The sequence below is a fragment of the Silene latifolia genome, chromosome 1 (genome assembly GCF_048544455.1).
Source record: "Silene latifolia isolate original U9 population chromosome 1, ASM4854445v1, whole genome shotgun sequence".
NCBI classification, from domain to species: domain Eukaryota; kingdom Viridiplantae; phylum Streptophyta; class Magnoliopsida; order Caryophyllales; family Caryophyllaceae; genus Silene; species Silene latifolia.
Window position 1 is genome coordinate 97960287 of NC_133526.1, and position 9098 is coordinate 97969384.

Consider the following 9098-nt stretch of genomic DNA (forward strand, 5'->3'; position numbering starts at 1 on the left):
TCATAAGCAAACTTAGCGTTCATTAAGTTGACACGAGCGAAAAGCTCGGAAAGGACAGACATCTCGTGGTCAGTCAGAGGCGACACAACAGAGGAAGTGGTCCCTGGAACATGCTCCAGGTTGTCATCTTTCATGGGAGTGGGGGTGACCCTAGTAAACCCAGCCTCTAAATCAGCCACGACTTTGTGATAAAATAGTGGGAAGGGGACCTTGACTGGGACATCTGGAGTGTTAGGAGTTATGACAGATTCAGACTCAGACTCAGATCCTTCTTCACTTCCCTCCTTGAACATAGGGCCTTCTCCAGTTGTTATCTTGAGAATGCGGCCCTGGCGATCGCTCCACGTGACGGTCTTCCTCCAGCTCTGGGTGGCTTTCTCCGGGTCAGTATCGGAGATCAAGGCGGTTGGATCAAATTGATTGTCTTTCAGGGCGATGTTGATGATGTCCTCATAGTTGTGGTGTTTGACGTTATCTTCCCCAAACAGGAGCGTGACAGCTTGTCCGTTAAGGCATGGTGACGGCTTGGACTCAGTTGATGCAGCTTCGATGTTGTCAGGGATAAAGTAGCAGTCCTGGAAGACTTCCACTCCCGGGTACCTAGCCTTCACCATAGAGTCATAGATTGGTTCTGGAAAACCGTGGTAGAGCTCGGACTCTTCCTCGGGGACAAAGTATCCGTTTAGAGTCAAGTGGTAGGGACGGAGGATAAACCCGTGCTTCTTGCGTTTTCGGACAAGGAGGTTCATCTCCTGGATATCTTTATCGGTAGGCTCGTATCCCAGCCCAAAGGGAATGTTGGGAACCTTAGCCTGTTTCAAGGGAGGCAACGGGTCCTTCAGTGGATTGAGCGGCAAACCCGGGAAATAACCCTGACGCATCATAATACGGTTGACCGTGAGGTTGGTGAACGGGTTATAATCAGAGGGCGTCAATTCATCAGTTATGGCGTTCACGGCTTGGAAACTCCACATTTCATTGTCGTCCTCCTCAATGGTTTGGGAGGCTATCCCCTTTCTCATGATTGCCTTGATCGGGGAAGTGGGAATCGTGATCGTTTTTCCGTTGAAGAGGACCCTGATCTTGTGGTGGAGAGTTGAGGTGACCGCCTTGACGGCGTGAATCCAGGGACGTCCCAGGAGCATGTTGAAGGACGCGTCGATGTCGACCACTTGAAAACTGGTTTGTCTTTCCAGTGGCTCGGTTGCGACGGTCAAAGTGACTAGCCCAGCGACCTTGCGATGAGTGCCGTCGTAGGCGCGTACTCCTTGATTTGTTGGGATCAAATCAGATTCCTTGATACCCAGCCTGTGGGCAGTTTTGAGAGGAATGACATTCATGGCGGAACCGTCATCCACGAGGACCATGGCTATATTTTTCTGGAGGCATTGTACGGTAATATACAGGGCCAGGTTATGATTGGCTCCGAACGGAGGGATATCCTCGTCGGAGAAGACGACCGGGTTGTTCAGATCAGGGGCGTCCCTTGTCACGTGCGCCACTATTTCTTCTGGGGAAGAGGTGAAGGGCACGGTTAATTTTCCCAAAGCCTGCAGCAAAGCCTGTCTATGCTCAAAAGACGTTGCGATCAGTTGCCAAATTCAGATGTCGGCTTTTGCTTTCTGGAGCTGCTTCAGGATTGAGTTCTCGGGGGCCTTTGGTTGAGTGTCCACCTCTGGGACAATTTGGTCATTCGTTGTTAGAACGACCGTTGGATTGTTCGGATTCTGATAGGGACGTCCGGAACGGGTGAGATGTCCGATTTCTTTCGCCCGCTTCTCCTTCCCTGGGATGATATAGACATCCTCAACATCATCTCTCCATATGCCGTTAATTTCGGAGTCTCGAGGATACCTTGGAGGGGTATTCCTCGGTGGGTATTTCTTGTGAGGGATACTTTTGTGAGGGCGATTTTTATGGGGGTAGTTATTTTGAGGGTAGTTATTTTGAGGGTGATTTTCGTGGAGTCTATGCTAGAATGGTCGCGGGAGCAATCCATTCTGGGGTGGGTAGTTTTGAATGTTTGGGGAAGTCTCCCTCGGACGCGGTGCTGGGGGATTGAAGATGAGTCGACGGTAGGCATCGTCGAGTCGGGTGATTCTTTCAGAGAGGCTGGCTATAGCCTCCTCAACTTGCTGAAACATAGTGAGCATAGTGGCAGCACTAAACACAAACACTCCGTCTGAAGGATCTTTTTCCAAAGCATTCACCTCGTCATCGACTGGCAGGATGAGGTGAGAGCAGTCTAGGGTCGGCTCATCGTCAGAGATGGCGTGAATTCCCAGGGGATTCGTTTTGTTGTTCGGTTTAGTCGGTGGGGGTAAAGGCAAATCTCCTTTCTCGATCATGTCTTGAATGAGGTGCTTGAGTTTGAAACAAGCTTCGGTATCATGCCCTTTCCCTCGATGATACTGACAGTAAGCATTGGGGTTCCAGAAACGGGACTTCTTGGCATCGGTCGGATCCGGGGTGGGTCCGATCAGTTGTAACTTCCCCTGGTCCATGAGTCTTTTCAGGGCACTTGCATAAGTCGACCCTATGTTGGTAAACACTCTCTGGGGGCGTTCAGTTTTCTTCGTAGATGGTTCAACGAGGTTAACCTCATCAATCTTGTTTGTCTGGCCGTAAGGGCGAGATCCGGTTGACATGGATCCCTGATATCCTCTGCCAGTGGTCTTTGCTAAGACACCCTTTCGGAGGTCGTCCTCAATGCGCGTCCCAAGAATCTGCAGATCTTGGAAGGTCTTGATATTCTGATACCTCAATAGGTTGGCATAAACTGGGCGGAGATTGTTGACAAACGTTTCCACCAGAGTTGATTCACTCGGCTTACTGACCAATTGAGTACTCATCCTCCTCCAACGGGTTAGGAACTCAGTGAACCCTTCCTTGTCGTTCTGGGTTAGCACATCGAGAGTATGGGTGTTGGCCTGGATCTCGACATTGTCGGCATACTGTTTGGTAAACTCAACTGCGATCTCATCCCAAGTAGTAAGGTTTTTCGGGTCAAGGGAGTAGTACCATTGGCGAGGAATCGGCTCCAAAGAGGATGGGAAGATCCAGGTAAAAAGTTCCTGTTTGACCCCTTTAATGGCCATGTAGTACTTGAAAGCACGGATATGGTTGAGTGGGTCTTCCACTCCTTTGAACTTAGGCACATAAGTCAGGGTGAAGTTGTCAGGTAACTGGTCCCCAACAGGTTCGAACCTTCGGTTGTTCTCAAGATGGATATTGTTACCCCGGGCTAGGAGCTGCTCTTCCAAGAGCTTCAACCTCTTCTCGCCATCGAGGTGGGCTATTGTGTTCCCCGCCTTTCCTTGTTCTCCAGGGCGTCGACACGGGTCTCGACGCGATCCAGGGTGACCTTAAGAGCGGTAAGCGGTCAAGCTAGCGATCGGTTGTGACATCTCTGTTGTTATCATTGTTGTTGTTGGACGAAGCTGAAGACGAGGACATGGCTCTAAGGCAGAAAAATGGCTCACATTACAACTCAATCCGACACGGTTCCAAGATTGAACGTAGACAGCACAAAGGACGGGACAAAGATCAGACTCAACAAGACGGGGCGACCGTGTGTGGTCCCTCGGTGCTGACTCAATTTATGACGTGACGGTGTTTTACTGAACCTTTGACACGAGTCCAACATAACGGCGTGACGCCATTGGACGGGTCTCGTGGTGAGACGACTCATAAGTAAATACCCATAAGTACGTTTGCTTTGGCTCGATAGACACGAGGCGGAATTGGAATGGTGGACTGAAGTTTTCGAAAATAGAAATTTTCAAAAAGATTCATTTTTCGCTTTAATGGGCGGCTTCCGAAGATAGAGATCTCCGCAAGTCGATCAGTTGAAAGGGTTGTCTTAAGTTTATTTGCAAAAGACGGTTTGAGTTTGAGTCGGCTCGGAAAACAGTGCATTGTTTCCCAAGACGGTTTTTCAAATTCAAAATTGTATGTTTTGAAAATCGAGTTTGAAATGTGTGAAGAGGTCTCGGGGACGGTGCATGGTCCTCGAGATCCGAAAGTGTCTCGAGAAAAGGGCGTGTGCTTTTCTCGGGTTTTGAAAGAGCCATTGTCGACGCGAAACGGGTTAAAATCCGTGTCTAGACGCGGCGATTATAACGGCGTAAAAAGGTGATTTGAAATGTTTATACAAAACCGGGTTTAAAAATCGTCATTACGACGGCCTAGAAAGGCGTGTTGAAATGGTTATACAAAACCGAGTTTGAAAATCGTCATTACGACGGCCTAGAAAGACGTGTTGAAATGGTTATACAAAACCGAGTTTGAAAATCGTCATTATGACGGCCTAGAAAGACGTGTTAAAATGGTTATACAAAACCGAGTTTGAAAATCGTCATTACGACGGCCTAGAAAGGCGTGCAACGGTCGGCGAAAGACCGAGGTTTGAAATGGCCATTATAACGGCGCAAAAAGGTGTTTTTGAAAGTTTGAAAATGACACGGAAGGACTTATGATCAAGTAGCACATAAGCACTCGCAATTCATTATATTATGCATTATGCTGACACGGGTTTTGGCTTAAAAGGGTGGGTTACACACCAACCAATCAAACCCCGATTTGCGAGCGGGATACCAATCCAAACAAAATGTGTAAGGAGGGTGCCCTAGCCTCGTGCTCGAAAATGATGAAAGCTCTTTGACGAAACAGAAATGTGTAACGTCAGCGGTATGCTTGACTCAATCGGGATTCGAAACGCGGGGATGAGAAAACTCACGCCGACGAAACGAGCCAATTGGTCGAAAAGGGTTAGGTTGTGGGCCCGGCCAAGGAACCCGACCGTGACCGTAATATCAATTAATGCATTCCAACCAAGACCTCATTCGAGTCTCACCATCTTGGGATCAAAATGACGTAAGTGTCCTAGTTTTCCCCAGCGGAGTCGCCAATCTGTGGACATGGCCCACCTGCAAGCCCACTTCGATCTGTGGACATACAACGGTCTTTTTGAAAGCCACGCTCGGCGGCGTAAAGATGCTTTCGACCGGATCGTTTTAGATCGGTTGGTTTCGTGTCGGTTAGGGTCTCGAAACGATTAGAGATGTTCGGAGTCGCCACCAAGCATTTGTGGGATGCCTGGAACCCGTTCGAATTCCACTTTATACCTCGGTCAAATCGAAGCACAAAGCAGCGTTTGACATAGGTACTAAACATAAGGAAATCGTCCCTCTTTAGCATCCTATCTCTAGAATGACTCTCGTACGCCCTGGATAAGGTCGTCCACTATCCAAAGTTTTTGAGTAAGAGGCGAAGGTATGTATTGGGAAGCCCTTTAATCAGATACCCAATCTCGCCCGCGTTAGCGGCCTCTACTGATCGATCTTGGTTGGTTGAATGCAAAAGTTGATAAAACGGTTTAAATGCATGAATGCGCATCCAATAATTTAAACCTAACATGTGAGAGCTTTCTAAGTCGGTTGATTTAATCCAAGTATCAAGTATAAGATGTCGAGTTTGATTAATGGTTGATTTGCATGCAAGACGGAAATTAAACATCCATTTACCGTATTAGGTTTAGGGTGCATAACATGATCCATTTATCTTAGTAAGGCATTTTGCAAATATGGTTTTGGATAATCAAATAGTCATCTGATCCGTCCTATATCCGGCTAATCGAGTCGGGATCGTCCTAGACTAATCTTTGAAGGGAACAGCCCTGTACTGCATTTACCATATGAGGCGCGAGCCACCCGGCGATACAAGGGGCCTCTCTCCGGTTTTGAAAGTGAGAAATGGAGAGCTGTTTAGGCGCGGTTAGCCCACGTTTATGTGCCGTGTTCTGACCTTTTAGAAAACGTTATAAAACGTGTTGAAAATGGGTATTTGAACCCGGTTTGATTTGAAGGGGTCGTTTAGACCACATTTGTTGATTTGAAGAACTTGACTCGAATAATCATCATTATTTTGATAATATTCGGTGTCGGGTTCGATTTGACAAACTTGACATGAATAGTTTTGAAAATGATTATGGACTAATTGTTTTTAAGTCCGTTTGAATGTTATTAGTCGATACTCATCATCGTACCCGGGTTAAAATTCGGCATGGTATGTGGAACCAAGGATGACTTTGTGTTGGTGACTAATATATTTGTTTGAAAATGTAAAGAAATGAAATAAAAGGCTTTAAAATACCTTCTAAATGTCATTAACCAAATATTATCACCGAAACACGGATTTAACCGTCATGGTATGAGGAACCAAGGGTGAAAAATGCTTTATGGTTAAAACATGTGAAATAAAATAACAATGGTTCGAAAATACTTGAAATGGTGAAAACCGATTACAAATATGAAAAATGGGTTAAGGGAAATGACGAGAACAAACACGGTTGATCTCTGGTCTGAATACCCCATTTCGGTGCGGGCCAGTTGGCGACCTAAGGGGCTTCTGCCTCAGACCAAAAATCAGTTTTGGCTCGTTTATTCCATGTTTTGGTTCATGTTTTGCATGTTTTAGCATGTTATAGTCATGAAACGAATGAAAACATAATAAAAGAGGGTTTTTACACCCTCATACTTACATGTTTGGTTATGGCGAGTGACCGGCGTAAGTGTAATAACTCGTTTGATCGGAAAAAACTCGGTTTAAAACCGTTTTGGTAAGTAAAAAAGAGTGTTTTAAGCTTAGTGATGGTGTAGTGGTCCAACTGGTAGGTCAAGTGATTTAATGCACGATGACGGTACCAAACAATGTGTAAGGCTCATGTTTACGATCGGTAGGTCGTAAATACGCGTCGGGTTGTGACTTAAGAAGTCGAGCCGAGAATTTTAAGGGAGAAAAGAGGGAGCGGACACTCGCGTAACTCTTAAATGGGTGTCATTTGAGGGGTATTTATAGGATAATGAGTGGTTGTGTGAGTTTTGAGCGACGTGGCCACTTGGGTTGCTCAAAGAGGCGCGAGCCACGTCGCGTTCTTCGAGTTGTGTTGCCACTTTCACAACAAACGCAATCATGATTTGTTCTATCCTAGGTTTTGTAGTCACATGTTTGGTACTTGACCAACATGAATCCGGGAAAACTTAAGGTAGAAGGTTTGGAAAGTTTTGCTTTTCGGTGGTTGACTCGGTTTGACTCGTTGTTGGAGTCGGGATTTGAATTTTCGAGTCGGTTTTTGGTCCGGTGACGGTTTTGACTCTAGTTAGTGTCATTGCGACCCCGTCGTCGTGCATTAAACACTCCAGGTATTTTTGAAATGTTTTAAAATGTTTTATTTTCGAAATCGTTTTATGTTTTCCGACGTAAAGTTGTACACAAACTGTCGATCAAACGCCGCAATTCCAAAACATGTTGTAGTCCGATAATCATCGGGTGTTTGTTGGAGTCTTAGCAGATACTGGGTATCTACAGGGACATGCACGAGGCGGCCTATAACCAAGGAGTACGACCCGCCCACCGTCTTAGATTTTGGTCCGTACCCGAAGACACTTTCGGAGTCTTCAAGGCCTATGGTATCCAACCATCGGATTGGGAGCTCAACTTTCCTTTCGGCGTAGGACACTTGCGTGACCCGTATATGGGTGATGTCGGGATCTATCCGAGCTATGCCTATCAAGGGAGTGGAAGTGAGGCAGGAACATCCACGGCGGCAGAGGCCATGGACTTAGATGAAGTGTGGGAGGCGGCGCCTCGCAAGGGACCGGAAGAGGAAGAGGAAGAGGAAAATGAAGAAGAGGAGGAGGAACAAGCGGAAGGGGGAAGCAAGACGGGGAAGAGTCGCTCCGGATGGGCCAAGTGGATGCCTAGCATTGGCAAGAAGGGGAAGTCCTCCAAGTAGTTGGGGCCTTATAATTCGAGATCCTTGAGACTTTAATTGTCGTTTGAAACTTAAACAATTTAATTTTATGTTGTAAGCCGGCCGTAAGGCCAAGACTAATAGACCTTACATAGTAGGATGGTGTAGTGATCACCATTGGGACCCCATTGCTTGTATGTTCAACCTTAAGGAAGCTTAGAGACCATTAATGGCCGAAAATTGGACTGCCCAGCGACACTCGGCCGAGTGCCATATTCACTCGACCGAGTGGTGGTCCACTCGACCGAGTACCCCCTTCACTCGATTGAGTAGGCCTAAAAACAGGTTCTGGAAACCTCCTGTAAATACCCCACTCGACCGAGTGGCGTGACCACTCGACCGAGTGCCTCTGACTCAATCGAGTAACTCCTGAATTCGACCGAGTACAGTGTAATTCGACTCTTTTTGAGAAATTTTGACCACCTATGACCCATTTGACGTTGATTTTGAGCTATGCCAACCTACTAAAAGTCGATTAACCATAGGAAACCCATACGATAGATCTTTATGAGTTGTTTACTCTTGACCTTGTCAATGGTTTGGGCGGTATAAGGGAATAGTCAAACGACAAACGACTACGTGATGGCAAAAAGGACATGAAAGTCCATATGCATTCCGTAATAGTAGTGGAAATATATAATAGTAGTACTTATGCATCACATGACGAGATTGTAACACTAGTACGTGTTGTAGCGTTTTGGTACATTATGTGGACGACATGCGAATATTAAATATGGTTGAACCTAGTCATAAAAAGTATATATATATATGTATATATATATATATGTATATATATATATATATGTATATATATATATATGTATATATATATATATATATATATATATATATATATATATATATATATATATATATATATATATATATATATATATATATATAGAGGAAGGATCAACTAAGGCCACTTATATATTTGAGTCCATAAGTTCTATTATGAGCCATTGGATGGAGGGAGATGGAGGGATCAGATCAACCCCAAAAAAGTGTGTTTATAAGCTAATCTCACCATCTCTCTCCTCCTTCACTAATCCACTCTAATTAATCACTAATTTACTATATATTTGTTTTCTACCCACCCATTTCTCTCTCATCTCACACATTTCATTCTTCTCTTCTCTCAAAACCTCAATAAAAAAACCCAAAAAATCCAAATAAATAAAAAAAACCCAAAAAATCCAAATAAATAAAAAAACCCAAAAAATCCAAATAAATCAAAAAACCCAAATAAATCACCCACTCCTCTCATCTTCATTCACCACCACCC